We start from the raw sequence: 19923 nt of genomic DNA, 5'->3' as shown, positions 1-19923 counted from the left end.
CATTATCTTTTACAACCTAAAAGAAAAAGCTGTTTCTATTGCACATATTACAGTGACTAAGAAAACCATCCTGACAATAACAAGGAGCTACAAGGATATGAATGAGCTGGAATTTGTACATCACTGGTGGGAATAAAAATGGTGCAGTCACTTAGTAAAAACATATGGTATTGAGGCATACATACATAAATATAATATCCTACCCTTGAATATTACCATTCAGAAACAAACAAAAACTAGTTTTCATGCAAAATTATGTAAGAATATTTATAGCAATTCTATTCATAATTGCTCAAAGTGAAAAACTACAACTGTCTTTCATGAATGTTTGACTAAATATTCTAAGGTCCGTCCTTACAGAGAAATGCTACTCAGAAATTAAAAGGACAGAAACTGCTGGCATTTGACAACATAATGAGTATAGTAAGTCTTTCTTAGAAGGTTCCATGCTATATTTCACATACATATAATTCTCTTACTGAAAAAACAACAAGGATAAAAAGACACCTGCAGTTGTCTAAGGTCAGTGGTGGGAGCAAAGATGGAGATGAGATGAGAGCTCTTTTCGGTAAAAGAACTGTTTTGTATCCTGATAGTAATGGTGGTTATTGTGTGAATATATATGTGCTGAATTCCAACAAATGCTATATTAAATGATTACTAAGTGATTTCTGAAGTGAATAGAAAACATTCGACATATCTAGGAAACAAAAGGATCAATTGATAGCATATGGAATTTCTGGAGAAATATGAACTTCAATAAGTGATATGGTATTCCCTTTGTATGCTGTGATTACCATTAATGAATAAGGAAACAGCTTTGGGCCTATAGCAATAAGCAGAGCTATAGAAGAGAGGAGCTAGGCTAGGAAAACTACACATAATGCTGAGAGAAATAAGGGCAGAGTCAGAGAGAAGCCATGGAGCCCTGCCAGAGACAAGACGCCAAAACTTTAGCTGTTAGGCCACAGCCATGTGGCGATACAAAGATTAATAGAAATGGGTTAAATTAACATGTAAGAGTTAGCCAATAAGAAACTAGAGCTAACAGGCCAAGCAGTTATTTAATTAATACAGTTTCTGTGTGATTATTTCAGGGCTGAGCAGTTGGGAACGAACAAGTGGCCTCCCGCTACAAATAAGGCTCGGCTTTCCCTAGCAACAAGATAAATTGGTAAAAATTGGTAAGAAGTAAAAAACTGAAGAAGAAACCTCCATGCATTTACCATCAGGTCACCAAAGTAAACATTTTGAAAGAATTCTTTGCTTCTTTAAACTAGAGTCTCTTGCAGTTTATTACAGTCATTACTGATTGGGAATGGAGGAGAATACCAGTGTTTCTATTTCCTAAATCAGCAAGTCTCAACAGCAAAGTAGAGATTGTTCTTCAAGCTAATAAATTATTATATTCCCAAACTCTTCTAGTGGTTTTCCATAGTACACAGCTCAGTTTTCTTCCGAAACTATGAAATCACATTCCACTTTCACTAAAACTCAAAATAATTTCAAATATATTTCCTTCATGGAAAAACATAACATAAAGCTTGTTATCTTAAATGTTTTTAGACAAGTGGTTCAGAGGCCTTAAACATATTCACATTGTCATGCAACCATCTCAAACATTCATGTCCATTTTTTTTAACTACCCAAACTAAATCTCTGTAACCATACATGAAAACATCCTTTTCCCCATCCCTGTTCTCTGAAATCTGTATTCTATTTTTCCTTTCCATTAATGTGAGCATATTGTTTCTTATGTACATGGAATCATCTAAGATTTGACTTTATGTGGCTGGCTCACAAGCTGTACACTTACTGAGCACTTTGTTTTGCATTTCCTCATGTTGTAGCATAGGGAAGAATTCATTTCTGCTTAAGACTAAATGTTGCCCTAGTGTGTATACCTTTTGATTATCTATTTGCCCACAGATGGACTCTTGGGTTGTTTCTATCTTTTGGCTATCAACTCTACTAGCCAAACTTAAGGCATATTTTAGGAATACATTTTATTTACAATAGTTTAAAGATGACTTTTTATGTTTGGTCAGTCATATTTTGTATTTAACTAGTTACTTCAGTAACAGTAAGTTCTATGTTTAGTAAATTACATATTCTAGTTGGTCTTTAGCTAAGTGTGTTGGTGTGTAAGTCACATGAATATATATGTTATGATACCTAGAAATATACAGCTTATGGTGATAAAACCATGTTAGTTTCTGTAGGAAAAGGAAGTCATCACTCAGGGAAATCATTTTCTTAAATGGAGATGGATACTAAATTTGAATTAACTGGATTTAGAATAAGAGTTTTGTAGGAGGGAGGCTGCTAGTTAGTTCCCAGCTGCTTAGCCCTGAAATAATCACACAGAAACCATATTAATTAAATCACTGCTTGGCCCATTAGCTCTAGCTTCTTACTGGCTAACTCCTACATATTAATTTAACACATCTCCATTAATCTGTGCATTGCCAAGTGGCTGTGGCTTACCTGGTAAAGTTTCCAGCATCTGTCTCTTAGCAGTGGCTCCATGGGTTCTCTTTGACTGCCCTTCTTTCTTCCAGCATTCAGTCCAGTCCTCCCTGCCTAGCTCTGCTCTAGCCCTCCCTGCTCTGCTATAGGCTCAAAGCAGTTCTTTATTCACTAATGGTAATTACAGCATACAGAGGAAAATCTCACATGAGAGTTTGCTTCCTACATGGGTCTATTAGACAGCTAGACCCTATTAGACCTGATCAATTCAAGCAAAATATCTGGGCAAGGCAAATAGATTTACTATTAATAATCCACGTTGTATCTAACATTTAATAGTTTAGATTTTTCTTGTATTTTCTTCTTTATTTCTTAATTAATGATAGATAGACATAAAGGATGTCATAAAATTCAGCAAAATTTACAGCAGAAACTATAAAAAAACACTGGCCCAGGAAGAAACTCAACTGGGCAGGGAAGTGGACTAGCCAGACTTCAGGGGGGCATTGAATGTCGCCTTAGAGACAAGGGAAGAAAGAGAGATTGGTGGTGGCTATAATGGACAGATGATCAGTGTACAAGAAAAATGAGCAACAACTTTTAAATTGCCATGCACATTGAATTAGTCATTTCGTCACATAAATCATACCAAGGAAGCAAATTAGTTTTATTTACTTTTGACTGAGCAACTATTAGTTTTTGTGGTTCCATAAATGACTGTGAACAAAAATATACTCAGTTGTTCTCTCTGTCTCTCTGTCTCTGTCTCTGTCTCTCTCTCTCTCTCTCTCTCTCTCTCTCTCTCTCTCACACACACACACACACACACACACACACACACATACGCCTTTAATACTCGATCACAAGAAAGTCAGCACCAGTCTAGATTCAGGGAATGTTTGCTAAATTAAAGAATCAATCTATTTGCAGGATTATTTTATTTTGTATTAAACAAGTTGAAAAAACACAAGTGAAATTAAAACCTCTGAATGTACCTTATTTTTCTCATCCCCCGTTTTAAAAAACTAAAGATGAAGTAATATAAAATATGTGTTTCTTTAGTAATAGATGTTCATTGTAACTAGTTAAACAATAAAATATTAAAATAAAGCTTAGCAATTTTCTCCAAGTCCTTTTTTTGTTGTGAATTCTGTGACAACCAAGGTAAAGAATATGTTGGGAAGTGTCTGTACCATTTTTCATAGGGACATATATGCATAAAATATATTTATTTAAAACATTAATTGCCCAAAATATTTATTCTTTTCATAAACTGTGATCATTATTGAAGGTCAATAGCTGTCTATATAGAATTCATTCTTTTTCTTATGTCTGTGTAATCTTTAATAATTTAAATGTGTAGTTAATTAATGAAATTAATACTTATTAAATTTACTTTGGCACGCAAAAATTTTATACAGACTGGAGACTTAACCAGTGTCCTATCACTGACTGAGAAAGAAAAATCAGTTCATGATCTTCACTTCTACTCAGGAAAATCAGCACCTAATAAGAGAGTAAACAGTTGTAATTTTTTTAATTTGAGAAAAACTTCAGAGAGTTTATTGTAGCATCATTTAAAAATAAATATTTAAAAGAAGTAATATCTTACTTCAACTTAGCCATTGTTTCCAATGTGTGAACAACTCTTAGTAGCAACACAGTATTTCCTTATATGGCTGCCTAAACACAAAGGCATTTCAAACCACTAAAGGATCCGAAAAAGCACTTACTCCTAAAACTTCTTAGTGATCTTTACTTCTACTTCTATCTGTGACGTTGATTAACTACGCTCATCCTTTAGAACTCTAAATATTTCAGCCATGTCATCTGACTCCTTCCCATCTTAGAAAGTGCCCTCTATAGATAAGGAAAAGACAGCACTGCAGGGCAAGACAGAGACAAGTGTCCAGACGGTCTACTCACGCTTTGCTTTGGGTCACAACTGCTGCCTCCACAGCGGTAACTGTGCAGTGATGATGTAGAGAGCATCACATTGTCATTGTCTCATGTAGTTTGCTAGAATCAGTTGTTACTCAACACAAGAACATTTCATACTATGCCAAATATTTTCCCATTTTCTCCAAGGCCCAGTGTATGAAAATTTACTGACAAGTCTTTCTAAATTAAATGAGTCTAAGTGAACTTACTAAACTGCCAGGGTCTATTTAGGCCCTGAACTTTCTGAATGATGTTTTTACCAGCCCCAATCTGTAAGAATTAAAAACACCAAAAATCCACAAAGATGAGAGCAACAATAATTTTATGCAAGTATTGACTACTAATCAGAAAATCAAAGCCTACAGTATTCACAATATTTAAGAATTTAGAAAAAGCAACAACTCAGTTTCACAAAATTTATATAGTTAAATTAGCACAAAGTAAAGCACCTTGGTAAATATCTGGATCTGCTAATACTAGTACTAATACTTCCAATACTGATACCTCGTTATTTATATTCTTGAATGCCTTTGGAGCAATTTTGGGAAATAATTTATAGCTCTGGGAATCCACATAAGCACAAGCTTCATTCTGCATTAGTCTTCCCCAGGAAGAATCAAGATTCAGCAAGACCTGCTTTGTCTCTCTCAGGTGACTCAGAATGGAGTTTTCAGATTGCCTTGTGGGACATGGAGACACATTTAAAGCCAATGTGGGACAACCTGAATTGAAATGCAGAGCTTTATTCCTTATGAAAATACATGTGCTTAATTTCTTGGAAATTTGCTGTTTCAAAGGGTAAAAAAGTTCTTTCCTAATTGCTTCTTTTCAATCATGAAGAGGTAACCTGTCTTCTTCCTCTTACTAAAACTGTTTTTCCATTTAAAATTCTTTTGAGAACAAAATACTGAACCAGAATTAGATTTTTAGCAAAACATAAAGTTATTGTAAAGTTTCTTTTTCTTGTGGAGGAAACCAAATAAGTTGGTTATTTGTTTGTTTTTGTTTTTTGGTTTGTTTTTGTAATTTGAAATCACTATACTTTCTTGATGTAGGCCTAATAGTAGCATCACAAAATAGATGCTGAGACAAATAACAACGATCATTTCTGCAAAGCAGGAAGGGTGATTTTAACTGAGACGCTGTGAGGAGGGAAAGAATCTTCAGGGGCTTTCATAGAAACACAGATCCAGAGGTCTGACTCAGGCAGTGAGCACAGCAGCAGTTCTGGGAGACAGAGTACTACAGATGGCTATACTATATAAATATATTTATATACAGTACTATATACATCTGATGCTGCACATCATTCCCTGATCTGCTGTTATTGACCGGTGACAATGGTTTTAGAATAGTCGCTCAAATCAAGAAATCCAAATGGGTTCCTCAGAAACAAGAATAAGCATTGCTACTAAAGTGGTACACGAAAGGAAATTCAGGATAATGGTTTAATGAATATGAGGTGTCAGTGCCATGTGTGTCTGTGTGTGTGTGTGTGTGTGTGTGTGTGTCTGTGTGTGTGTGTGCGCACGCTCTTCTGGAAGTCCTACTTTTAAAAATGTTTTTACCTCCTTCTCTCTCCCTTCTCACTTTCCTCCCTTTTAAATGGCAGGATCTCACTATACATCTCACCCATTCTGACTGGAAACTTACTGTCTTCCTACCTCAACTTCCTCAGTTCTGGTATCACTTCTCATGATATTCTTTTCTCGGTGATGCTTCAGTGTTTTGTTTCACATTTTTATAATGTTTAACCTTATACCTACTGTAAAATGTACTCTCTCTCTCTCTCTCTCTCTCTTTCTCTCTCTCTCTCTCTCTCTCTCTCTCTCTCTCTCTCTCTCTCATCATGCTATAAAGCTAATCCTGAAAAAGAAAATCTAATAAAACAAATTTTAATATTAAATCATTTGAATTATTCCTTTTTATTATTTTAATTAGCACAGTCATTTTGCTTCTTATTCACTTTTCAAAAGTATTTTACATGGGCTCCAGGTTACTGGCGCCATCTTTTATGACATGATTAGGGTGTTGAACACAGAAAAACAAAGACTGAGTTAAGAAACTTCAGAGATGTACCAGCCAGTCTTACCAGTTCACTTCCCAATGAAGAAAACATAAAGCCATTATGTTTGTTTGAAAACATGATAACATAGTTCAGTTTTAAAGACATTCTCTCAACATTCCTTCTTCTTGGGAAGTACATAAAAAATGTATGACTATTGTTCTTTATAACCTAAATGGCCATACTATGTAGACCATAGAAAACTAAAGAGCATACAGAAAAGTAGTCATAGTGTTGGGATAGATGATGAAAAAGTCAGTCAGGAAGGGGCATGCTTGTAACTCTAGTTGTGGAACACTGAGGCAGTTTTAAAGGTCAGTCTTGTCTACATAGAAAATTGTTTGACATCCTCTGAGTACATGAAACACTATTTCACAAGCAGAAAAACAAACAAGTGGAGTCTGTGTGTGAATGTTGGCTCACGATTTCACTATGATGCATAATTTCTGAAGATAATTTACTTTGACATGACGCTCTGATGCCATGGAAGAGTTTGATGTGACAGTTTTATGTGGAATGGACATACTTTGTAAATGTAGCATTTTACTTTCTTAGCAGTTTTCAGATTTTAAGGCATTTAGACCACTAAGGATATAATGATTTCTGAGATCACATCAGCTGAGGTGATACCAAAGCACACAAGATAAAAATATTAAGTAAGAGATCCCCAGTGTTGGAATCTGTTAGGCTCACATATTAGGTTTGTGTTCTTGCATTTACTTAACTTCCTGGGGCTAAGTTTCTTCATTAAAACATGGAAAGGGTTCTTTGCTGAGCAGTTGCAGAGTGTGGGTAGCAATGGTGACAGTCAACTCTTAGAAGGCATCTAGTACAAGAAGTGAAGAGAATGGGAGTCACCTATACTATTCCTTTATTTATTAACTGAGGCTTCTGCATAAACTTGTCTCTTGTATAAATGATCCCCTTTCACCCAAGACTGTGAAGGGATTACAGGAAGGACTTGGATCATCTATTAGGTGGCTTGGATGCAGTAATATGGCTGAGAATTAGGGTTTACAGGCCCTGTTTTCCCACTAATAATTGTTTAATTAGATGGCCATATAGTTTACTGTTATAAGAATTCTAGGCCTGATTTTTATTTAAAAAATCCCTAAAGTTCTTTGCTGTTGTACTATTCTCTAATGATAATGCCTTCTGAGTTATGACAGATAGATTTTCTTTTTTTTAGAGTATAACCTACTTTTCTATGGTTAATATTAACATTCTCTCTATGTGTAAACTGAAAAGGATGATATACAACATTTTGAAAACACGTTAGGTATCTCTATTCTTGCTTATTGACTTCCTAGGATATTAATGCAACCTGTTTCTAAACTATCTGATTGGTTCTTCAATCTAGAAATTTAGCATAGTTGTAGAAAGTAACAATTTTCAAGGCTTTCATTGCTTCTAGGCCTCTCGTAATTGTATAAAATAAATTATAAATAATATTTAAAGATAAGGTTAAGGTTTATCAGTGAAAATGGAGTCTAGGAGTGAAACTTATTGTTGGCATATATTCTTTATATATGTAAAGAACAGAAAAATAAATTAACCAGCAACAGGGCTTTAATAATTATTAACTAAAAAGAAATGAACCTGACCTTATCTCAGAAGATTGTCAACATTCTTCTTGATTTTTGCATATGGAAAATGTGGCCTAAGCTATTAGTCCTAAATTTTAGAGGTTCAAACTCTCTTCAAACTCAGGAAAAAAAAAAACTTTAGTAGGTATTAAAATTAGATTTATTTCACCCATATTCTCCTTAAATAAATTGTTCTTTTTATGGAGAAAATCTGCAATTTTGTTATTATCTGTGTACTAAATTAATGTCTGATTCTTTAAGAGTTTAGAAATTTACCTTAGACTTCGGAACTCATTTATATATTCTTTTTTTTTTTTTTTTTTTTTTTTTTTTTTCGAGACAGGGTTTCTCTGTGTCTTTGGAGCCTGTCCTGGAACTAGCTCTGGTAGACTAGGCTGGTCTCGAACTCACAGAGATCCGCCTGCCTCTGCCTCCCGAGTGCTGGGATTAAAGGCGTGTGTCACCATCGCCCGGCTCATTTATATATTCTTAACATCAAACATAGTTGACAAATGAATTAATGACTCCATTTTTAGGAGATTTACCAAACAGATTAAAAAACCCCTTAATTATACAATAAAGGTATTAATGACCCTGGTAACATGTTTGCTATCAGGATGCATATAATAAATGTTAATTATTATAAAGAAGCAAGAGAAGTTTGAAGAGAGCAGTTTATTGATAAGCATATCTAGAACTCTATTCTGATAGTCTCATGCCATGATATCCTTTTCTTTGTATGCTAAAGCTTCCATGGGTACTTATAAAAGCACATCTGTTTCATCTTGTTGGGACACAAAGCTTAGGCCATTAACTTTTTGCACCCAGTTATTCGAACAACTTCAAGGCCAGAAGTAAAAGGCGTGGTGTAGTGATGAGTTGCAGGCTGCTTCCCGCCACCCGGCTCTCGGCCGCCTGGCTAGCTTATGCCCCGAAATAACAACATACAAACTGTATTCATTTAAACACTCCCTGGCCCATTAGTTCCAGCCTCTTACTCACATTTGATTAACCCATATCTAATAATCTGTGTAGCACCAAGAAGTGGTGTCTTACCAGGAAAATTCTAGCGTATGTCCATCTTGGGCTGGAGCTTCATCCCATCTCTCTCCCTGAGGAGAGGCACTGCAGTTTGGCTCAGAGAGCAGAGGCATGGTGATTTATTAACTTCCCTTCCCAGCATTCTGTTCTGTCTACTCCGCCCACCTAAGGGCTGGCCAATCAAATGGGCCAGGCAGTTTCTTCATTAACCAATGAAATCAACTCAAACAGAAGACTCTCCCACATCAGTGTGGGTGTGGTAAAATGAAATTAAGAAACAAAAATATGGGTCGAAGAGCTGACTCTGGGTAAAACAAGTCCTGATGCTCCCCTGTCTGGATTGTTAAATTATAGAATTAATAAGAGCATGGTGACATAAATTACCATAGTAATTAATTCATTTTAAATTATTTAAGTTTATGTCATTCCTACCACAAACTTTCTTTCAGAGGAATGGTACCTGACAACAGCAACCTTTGACACCATGCACACTGCTGGCAATTTTGAATTTGATGTTTGGTATACAGGCTTCATTCTCAAGACTATAGGCCAAATTACTATGGAAATTTCTAGTGAACTATCTTCATCAATCACTAAAATGAATATTAAGTGAACCAATAAATTTTGTCTATAGAGACCACAGGGCACAACCAAGGGTTTAGTATCAAAATGTGTAGGGCTAACAAAAAAAGTTTTGATAATAGTTACAGAGCACTGCTTTATTCATTAATTTTAGGTTAATTGGTAAACAGTTAATAATTCTCAAAATTATCAAAAGGAGATCTGTCTCTCCGAAAGCATTGCTTACGCTGCTTCAGAGGAATGCTGGAAGCTCGGCATCCAGGTGTGGTCTTCTGTCAGGTCTACATGTTGAGGAATGATCTATCTTTGTCGTCAGTATGGCTGTCATAGCCTCAATGCACTACCTGTGCCTCAACTTACTGTTCAGAATGAGAGGTTAGACTTCCATTCCTTTACATTCCTTGCTGCTGTTATGCTTTATGACAGTTTGTTCCCTGTCATCAATTTTACCTCAGGTTTCCACCCTAAAAAATGTGTAATAATTTATAAGGAATATTGATAATCTTAAATGGTTTTTAATATGGTAGCAGAATTGACTAGGCCTAAATTGTATCAATCCAGTTTTCCCCCAGAGTTTAAATTTTATGAGAGCCTTAATTTGAATCACTGAAAGCTGACTGCACAAAAATGAAAAAAGAATTCCTTTCAGAAAAAAAAATCTTAAATAGAGTTAGGGAGAGGTGACTGGAAATGTTAGTTAGCCAGATCTGAGTTGTAAAGAATACTGTAGTCTTACTGGGACTGTGATTGGGTTCTGATGTTTGCCTCAATGAAAAGATCTGCTCACAGCCACTTCTCAAGACCCTGTCCTCCTAAGCCAGCACTCACTGCAACACTTGCTTCACTTCCCTCAAATGTCTGCTGTACATACAGTCAACGTGCGAGACCATGTGGCCAATACCCCAAACCAGGCAGATCAGAGTCAATTCTACTACATCAGAAATAACACAGGACTTAGAGAGAAAATTACTGAAGACTATTTCACACACCAATAGGATGTATATGAATGGATACTTCTTCTCTGGGCCAGGAAAAGAAGTGTAAATTAGCACAGTGATGAAAGAACAAGAGGCTGATGCCCTGCCTGATATGAATGGAAGCATGGTCTATGGAAAATTATTAATAATTGTTTTTCTACCTACAAAAACCTTTACCTGATTCCTCTACACAATAAATACTCTCAAATCTCTGACTTTTAAAAAAACTTGTATAATTGTGCTGCAAAAAATAGTTTTTTGGTTTTTTTGAGGGTTTTGTGTGTGTGTGTGTGTGTGTGTGTGTGTGTGTGTGTGTGTTTATCAATTACTGTGATAAGTATTGGGAAAAAACCTGAACGAATCCTTACTTTTAGAGTCCTTAGTATCTGTAGGCTTGAACTGTTAAAATTATGACAAAATTAGCAACTGTTACTTATTTATTTAGTCTAGGTTGTCAACAAACCCAAGTTGCCAAAGTGCCCCCTGCGTCACTTCTCTCAAAAACAAAACACATAAACAAAAAAGAACAGAACTCAAACGAAGGATGCAGACATGCAAGCTTCAGGACTGTCTTCAGTCAGTAATGACAGACTGTAGTGAAGCAAAGTGAAAATGGAGGAAGTAGTCCTACTCTCTGCGTGGGGACCCCATCTGTGGAAATCCGGGTGCAGTAAGGAGACCCCACACCCAGCACTACAACGGAAGAGATGGTCCGCGCTGAGGAAGCCGGGGTGCAGTAAGGGGACCCCACACCCAGCACTACAACAGAAGAGATGGTGCTTTTAGACTTCGACAGAAAACATCAGACTGTAAAACTTAGCAAGGCATAATAAACCTGGATTTTATTGCTAAAATCTGTATTTTGATCTAAAATATGAAAAAGATCTTTCCTTTCAGTATTCCCCAACTCTGAATGCAGCATTAAAGTGATTTTCTTTCTCTCTTCCACCAACTATGAGCTTCTGTTTTCTTACCCTGGGCATCTGAATCTTTTATTTGCTCCAGTTCTATTCACTGCCTGTTTTTCAGACATTGAAATCCCAAATGTTAATTGTTCTTCCAAGTACATTGACAAAACAGCAGCTAAATAAGGGTAGAGCAGACTGTGGTAGACTCTGACATGCATTTATGGAACAATGGGGCTCTGAGAGACAGCCTTGTAGCTCACGGGAAGACATAAGATGTGCTATTTTGACTGCTTCATAGCAGAATGGGGAACACACGCACACAAGGGAATTATGCATTTTTACTTAGATTTCCCCAAAATCTTCAAGGCTATAGAATCTTGTGATGTCATCATGAACTTTTCATTTCCATTGACACAAAGACTAAAAATTTCTAGCAACATCACTAAAGAAAACGGAATCTACTTTGATTCAAAAGAATTCTTTTACTTCTTAAGAGTGTGGTATAAAATGCACAAAGCTCTCCAAAGAGGGTGTGTGTCACTGTGCTGATGCACAGTGGGCGACACCCTCCCTAATGAAATTCAAAAGAAAGGTTTCATAATTTCGAGTGAAGAAAAGACACCCAGAAACACTGAGCTCAATAACTTTTTTTTTAAAGGAAACCATTTAAGGATAGATTTCTTCAGGGACATTCAGATTTTCCCTCTTGTCGGTTACTATGATAGGTTTTGTCCCTTTGTGGGTTGGTCACAGAAGCACTGAGGAAGGGACGGGAAGCGTCTACTCACAGGGACACAGTGCCGCTCAATCTTTTGTTTATAAGGTGCAGTGATTTCAGTCTCAGAATGTAACTTCAGGCAGTCTGAAAAGAAACAGGTTAAAATCTCTTTCAGTTATAATTGGTATTTCAGATTTAATTAAAAATTAAACTTTCATAATGTTTCCCCATCCAAAGCAATGCATTACCAGTCAAGCGGAGCTTTTTTATTCCTGTTAAGGGGGAAAAAGAAAGAAAGAGAGAGAGAGAGGAAAAAAACCGTTTCCCAGAGTAGTTTCTTAATGAAAATAATAGAATCTAAAGAGGAAACAAAGGTAATTCTGAAAGAAAAAAAAAACCTCCCTCCATACTGAGGACTTCATAGTGGTATGGCTAGAAACTTCCAAAGTGAATTCAGTAACAACCTAAGTAATTTAAAGAAAAACATCCTAGAGAAAAATTTCACAATCCAAAGAATATGGAAAATATTGAATCTATAGGAAAAAATTCTATGGATCTGAATATCCATGATGAAGAAAAACTATGACTGCAATACATTGGGAAAAATACTAATCTATGGTTACAAATGCCTGAGTGTGGGGGAGGGGCTGGAAACTAGAGGTAAACAAGCATAGTTAGCAATACAAAATACAAAATGGTCACGGAATTATATTATAGGATGTTTGTGTGCCCTGCTTCATGTCATACTGTACTTCCTATTCCATATTATCAGTGTAAGACAGAAAAATCATAAGGATTTGAATGAGACATCCTGGTTTAACTCTCTGGTTCTATGTAGCGTCAAATTAAGAGTCCAGGCATTCAGCTCTCCAACTGTATCCCACAAGTTTGGGCTTAAAACACTTTGTTTATTTTTCAATCTTTTCTTCAAATACAAACAATAGTAATAAAAGAATCACAACACAGTACATTAAGTCATTCCTATTTTTAGCTTCAAATAAATAACACATTAGTGTTTAGAAAAAGATACTTTTAAATACAAAATGGAGCTAGTATAATTATCTTCCTTATTTTACTTTAAAACAGCATTTTTAATATATATTTGTTGCACTGATTGTGTTGGGTTTATGTCTGACCCTCACATAATACAAAGTAATATTTTAATATTTCCACATATGAGCTCATAATCATAAATCACCCCTGAAATTGTACCTATTATGAGAAAATGCATCTGGTTCTAACTTGCAAATCCTGTTTTCCTTTGAAATATATGGAATAATAACTTAGGCAATGTGTCTATTTGAAGTACATACATTTTAAATGCAAACTTGCCCATATTTCATATTAAATCCAGCCATGAATGGGATTAGATTTTTGAAAAAAAATTACTGACTGACTTACTAAACTTTCCCTCTGCTTCTCAAATGCCTGAATTAGCCTAAAAATGCACCAGTGTAAAGACAGAAATTATGGAGGCGTCACCAGGGACAACTGAATGAGAGGAGGGGAGAGCACATATATCCTTATAAGGCAACCAAACATTCATGAAAGACACTGACAAAAATAACTGTGCCCAAAAATTATATGGAATAACAATAACCCCTGATAAATGATTAAGAAAGAGAAAAAGAGTCCATTTGTAGATAAATCTGAATTGCAACTGGTGTTGTTCTCACCAACAACATGTGGTCAGTGAATCACTGTCTGGCTCAAAAGGTGAGAGGAAGCAGATTGAATACACACATAGAAAGTATTAACTATCAGTTCAGTTCAGTCAGATTTCCTTTTCCTCAAACCAGCAGATGCGCAGTAAACACAACTATTCAAAAATATAAAGTTCATTATGAACAGTCACCATTAAGTCATACACACCCCCCTCCCTGTGCTGTGACTTGCTTTCTTCTCCATTTCTGCCGGCTTCTCCCTCTCTGTTTGTCTCTGTCTCTCTCCCTCTCTCTGGTAAGGGTAATGAAGCTCAAAAATAACATCTTGTATCCTGTTGAGAGAAACTTGGTCACAACTATCCTTCCAGATGACAAACTCATTCTTAAATGTCTGTTTCTCTATCCAAAGAAAACAGCACAATTGAGAAAATAGACACAGCCTCACTTACAGTACCAACACCACCACTTTTAATTCCTGGGCTGTATTCATCAAAAGGAGGACTGAGGTTTATTTACATTATTCCTAACCTCAAATAGGACCACAAATAAGCTTAATAACAGGACCATTCTGTGGCACTCAGGCAAACGGCTGGGCAAAACAGATGGATCTTACTTTGCGCCAGAACTCAAAAAATACAGTCGCCAACTCACTGTTGGCGACTACATATTTTGGCCCAAAGATGGACCTGGAAGTGGGACCAGTTGTCTTCGATATGAACACTGCTACTCTTCATTGCACTTGAACAAGCCATTAACTCTGTCACTGGTCCGCCTCCTGCACAATGGTAGGTAGGAACTGCTTGAGGCAGGTCATTAAGGAAAGTGAAATACTGTGAGGGGCAGAAAATCAGGACAGGGCCTTATCATGGCCATACTCTCTGCTTCACAGCTTCCAACTCTCATGCTCACAACTGCACACTGAGTCCACCTTGAAAACTGACCTGTTATTCATGTCCTGACTAAGAATAAATTTCTTCTTATGTATCAGTTTCTAATTCTCTCTCTCTCTCTCTCTCTCTCTCTCTCTCTCTCTCTCTCTCTCTCTCTCTCTCTCTCTCTCTCTCTCTCTCTTTTTCTTTCTGGTTTTTTGAGACAGGGTTTTGCTGTACTTTTAGAGCCTGTCCTGGAACTAGCTCTGTAGACCAGGCTGTCCTTGAACTCACAGAGATACATCTGTCTCTGCCTCCCAAGTGCTGGGATTAAAAGCGTGTACTACCACCACCAGACTTCTAAAATCTTTTTAAAAATTAATCTTAGGCAGTAGTAAAATTAACAATAGTGGTAGATGATCTAGTCAGAACAAAACTGCAAGGATTTCTAGATCATAGTCAATATTCAATGATACAGTGACGTTGCCATAAATTACAAAGCCTGGAGAAGGAGTCTCTCTGTAGGCAGCTCTGAACTTTGCACTAGATTCTGTATGGACGCCAGAGCAGCAGTACATGTGGTATTTCACAGTGACACATGCTACAAGTCACAAGGCCACCAAGAAAGCACTGAATCAAACAACTATGACACAGTGGCGAAGTGCTTAGATCCTAAAAGCACTGAGTAGGAACAAGAGTGGCTTCTGACCACACTCTACTTCATTTTAAAATCTTCACGCAGATAGGAATTGAGATAGCAGAGTATCAGTGGACCACAGAGCTCCAAGGAAAGAACAAGAAGCACTGCAGTTTAGGAGTCTGTGAACTCAAGCACTTCTCCTAATGTTCTCCCAAGTATTCAGCCCTGATTTTATCTTGATCAGGGTATTTTCTGCACATTCAGTAAGTCTTCTTATGGCTTACTAATTTTGATGCACATATTTGACTCTTAAAAAACAAGACGTGACTGTGGTCAACAGAGAATGCAAATAGTGAAATTTGTTTTTCAATTGAATTTGCTTTTAAAAATTTATTATGGATCAAGCTGAGAAGGCTCCCCTTGATCCATAATAAATTTTTAAAAGCAAATTATAGAGTGGGGAACCCTGATGGCTCCTTGGCCTTGAGAAGGAGGGAGGGGAGGTATGGGTGGAGGGGAGGGGAGGGAAGGGGGAGAAGGAGGGGAGGGAAGGGGAAGGAGGAGGGGAGGGAGGGGGGAGGAGGAGGGAAGGAGATGGAAATTTTTAAATATAAAAAAAATAAACCATGAAAAAAAAAGAAAAATTAAAAAAAAATAAAGTAAAAAAAAATTTATTATGGAAACTTTCAAACATGTGGAATGGTAAAATGTATGGTGAGTGAGTGCCACTGACTCTCTTTCCCAGTTTTGCTTCCACCAGTTCATTTAAAAGACAATCCCAGATAACACAGCACTCAACCATAGAGACTTTAGTATGGGTCACTAAAATATAACTTTTAATAAACATAGTTGGCTTTTTTCACACCTGAAATGATTTTTAATTTTAATGTTCTGTTAATGTCAAATAATATATGTTATCAATTCTTTTTATATGTCGAATATATGTTACTAGTATCTTTTTTTCTGTTATAAGAATTCCATTCAGAATGACAAAAACTGCATGGCTGTGTTCTCAGTTTCTTTGGTCTGTGACAACGTTTTGTGTTTTTCATTACCTTCACAGTTTTGAAAAAGATAAAATACTTTGTGTTCTGTTACTAAACTTGAATCTGTCTAATATTTTCTTATAAATAAATTTATTTCTCATAAATCTCTGGAATTATGAGTTCCAGAGATGTATACAAAAAGATGTATTATTATAGTATTGGGCAGTATATGATGTCAACATGGCACATCACTGAGGATATTGACTTTGGTTACTTGGTTATGTGGTATCAGACTCTTATAGTCTTAATAAGCAAACTTCTATTTTAGCACTACATGGTAGAAAACTTAAAGAAAATATGTCTGAGTCTCATGTCCCGTGGCTGTGACAGAAAACTCTGAGAAAAAAAGGAACAACTTAAGAGAGACAGGGTCTGTTTGGCTTACAATTCCAGGTTACATTCTATTATCAACAGGGAAGTCAAAAGGAAAACAACTTGAAATAGCTAATCACAGCACATCCCCAGACAAGAACAACGAATCCATACATGCATACCAGAACTAAGCTCCCTTGCTCCAATGCATTCACTCTGGGGCCCAGCCCAGAAAACTGTATAGTCCAAGTTCATAGTAAGTCTTCCAAACTCAATGAACCCAATTCAGAAATCCCTCACATTAATGCCCACAGCTAATCTAGGAAGTTCCTCATTGAGACTAACTTTCAAGTAATCATACATTGTGTCAAGAAGACAATAAATGTATTTATCCTTACTATCAATGGTTTTGAGTAAATTCAGAGTAATATAATCATAAGCACAATCCAGTGTGACAAAATTCTTGTCATAATCCAAATTGCCTTTATATATTTTTCTGATGAATGGAATTTATATAGTACACCCCATTTTTAAAGTATGTAAGGCAGCTCCCATATTTTGGCTACTGTGAATAATACCACCATGAGCATTTGCTTTATGAAAGCCCCTGTGTAGATGTATATTTTCATTTCTCTTTGGAAGGATTTAGAAGTGGAATTGTTGGGTCCTAAGGCTTGGCTTATTTTTAATTAAGAAATTTCCAGCCTTTTTAAAATGGATTATTCAATTCTGCATTGACACCAGTATGTGGGAGGGTTCCATTTCTCCAAATCCTCACAAATATTTATTACTACCTTTAAAAAAACAGAACTATAACTACTATAGAAATATGAAGTGGTGTCTTATGATTTAAGTTTACTTTTCGCTAGGGTTAATCATGTTGAGCATCTTTTCCTGTGTTTTCAGCAATTCCTATTTCTTCTTGCATGAAATATTTATTCAAAATATTCACAGTTTAAATTGGATTCTGTATCATACTATGAAATATTATTTTCTGAAGATAGTTTATGATTTATAAATAACATTAACAATTATGATACATTGATGATCTGTTCAAAACCTTGTAGCGATTTTCTTAACTATGGCTTATCACTTCACTTCTATCATGAAGTTCAAAAGTTCTTAATTGTGTTGAAGTTCTTGTTATTGATTCATTCTTTTTTGTAGGCATATTTCTATTGAAAATTTCATACATGCATATAATATTTATCAAATTTACTCTCCATTCCCTCCCCTCCAATTTCTCTCCTATTTCCTCCAACTTCATGTGCTCTCTTTCTTTGTATGAACCCACTCAGTTTAATTAATGCTGGTTGTATATGCAAGGATGTTGAACCATTTACTGGAACATAGAGTAGCTTCTCAGGGACAGTATCTTAGAAGAAAACTTAACCTCCTTCAGCAGCCTCTATCAATAGATTCTCAGACAGGGATGAAAATCGTGGCTGGGATTTTGTCTGGATAATCTTATGCAGGTTGTATATGCAGTCATGATGTCTGTGAGTTCGTGTGTCCAACATGTTCAATAAATAGTTTCACCATAGATGTCTACTGTTTCTGACTCTTACAATCTGTTTGCCCTCTATTCTTTGAAAAACCCTGAATCTGGGAGGAAAAGGTGTGATACATTGACCAGCTGTTGTTCTCTGGATTAGTCATATCTACTGCCAAAAGAAACTTTAAAACAACAGCTGAGAGATGCTTTATTATGGGTATAAAGATAAGAACTTATGGGACAGTTTAATACTACGTTCAATTTGAAAAATAAAATATTGGATCCCGCAAGGATCTACGACCTACTGAGTCATGAATTTTTGGCCTAGTTAACAATACCAAGAATGGATTCAATATTTTGGAGTGAGTATTAACTCAAAAGACAGTGACTGACTACTTCCATACCATTTGTGCCACTGTTGCAGCAGAGGGCCGGCCTATCTTGCCAGTCCAATCATTACTGAGATTTATTTATTTTAAAAATCAGGGTTTTGGGTTTTTTTTTTGTTTTTTTTTTTTTTGTTTGTTTTTTTGTTTTTTTTTTTTTTTTTTGCCTAAAACAAAGGCATGAGGATTTTCATCCAAAACATCTTGAAATTTTTAATTCTAGCACTTGAATTTAGGTATTGATGCATTTGAGCTAATTTTTGTGATTGTGAGACATATGTAAAAAATATAAGTAGTCATGTAGTCTTTGAGAATACTTAGCATTGCCAAATTGTATTGGTACCTTTGAAAAGAGCCAAATGAACAAAACTAAGATTAAATTTCTAGACACTTAATGTCACCCCATTGTTCTACATACCAGTACTATACCCCTTCTTTCTATAATTTGAATAATAAGTTTTAGATAACATAGTTCATATAATCTAATTTAGTTTTCTTTTTAATAAGGAATATAACTATTGTGTCAATTTCAACTGTTAGAATTAGCTTAACAGTTTTTGAAAAAAATATTATTTTTGATGCCATTGCAAATGGAATTTTTGTTATTTCACTGTTGATGGTATGCAAAGGGAAAATTGATTTCTAGAGTGAACTTGCATCTAGTTAATTTACCAAACTCCTAATTAGTTCATAAGTTGTTTATGCACATTACTTAATCCTCTATATACAAGATTACACTATCTACAAATAAAAATCTTTTTATGCTTCAGTTTTCTGCTGATTTCCATCCCTTGGGTCTTTGATTTTCTTCCATTTCCCTTTTCTCTTTTCCTTCCCTTTCTCATATTTCTGAACTTAAGTTACATTTATATTATATTGTTAAATACAATAGTTCAAACCTGACAACCTTGCCTCTTTCCCAAACTTAGCAGCAAGATTTCATCTTTAAATTTATAATATAGATTTTTTCATAGATGCCTTTATAAGGTTCAGAAGTCACCTCTATTACAAGTTTGTTAAGATTTCTGTCACAGATAGTGGGTTTTAAAATTTTTAATATGCATCTATTAAGATGGTCAATTCTGACCTTGGCCCTCTACATATATGTTACAATTCTGTATAACTTGGTCTTTGTATGGGACTGTTAAAAGGGAGAGTGGGGGTTGTCTGTGACTCTGCTGACTGCATTTGGGACCTTTCTTCCTACTGGAATGCCTCATCTAG

The 19923-nt window shown here is 35.8% G+C and overlaps 1 protein-coding gene across 3 annotated transcripts in view; it reads right to left on the bottom strand.

Annotated features, from left to right (window-relative positions):
- The window catches only part of Zbtb20 (zinc finger and BTB domain containing 20), a 733810-nt gene that overhangs the window by 428759 nt on the left and 285128 nt on the right, over window positions 1-19923 (bottom strand). For all 3 annotated transcript variants that reach the window (XM_038344647.1, XM_038344639.1, XM_038344649.1), the window contains exon 4: window positions 12358-12431. The gene's annotated coding sequence lies outside the window, so the exon portion shown is untranslated. The remainder of the gene's footprint in view (window positions 1-12357; window positions 12432-19923) is intronic.

The sequence above is a fragment of the Arvicola amphibius genome, chromosome 10 (assembly GCF_903992535.2).
Source record: "Arvicola amphibius chromosome 10, mArvAmp1.2, whole genome shotgun sequence".
In the NCBI taxonomy this organism is placed as follows: domain Eukaryota; kingdom Metazoa; phylum Chordata; class Mammalia; order Rodentia; family Cricetidae; genus Arvicola; species Arvicola amphibius.
This window is presented reverse-complemented; position numbering and strand designations above follow the sequence as displayed.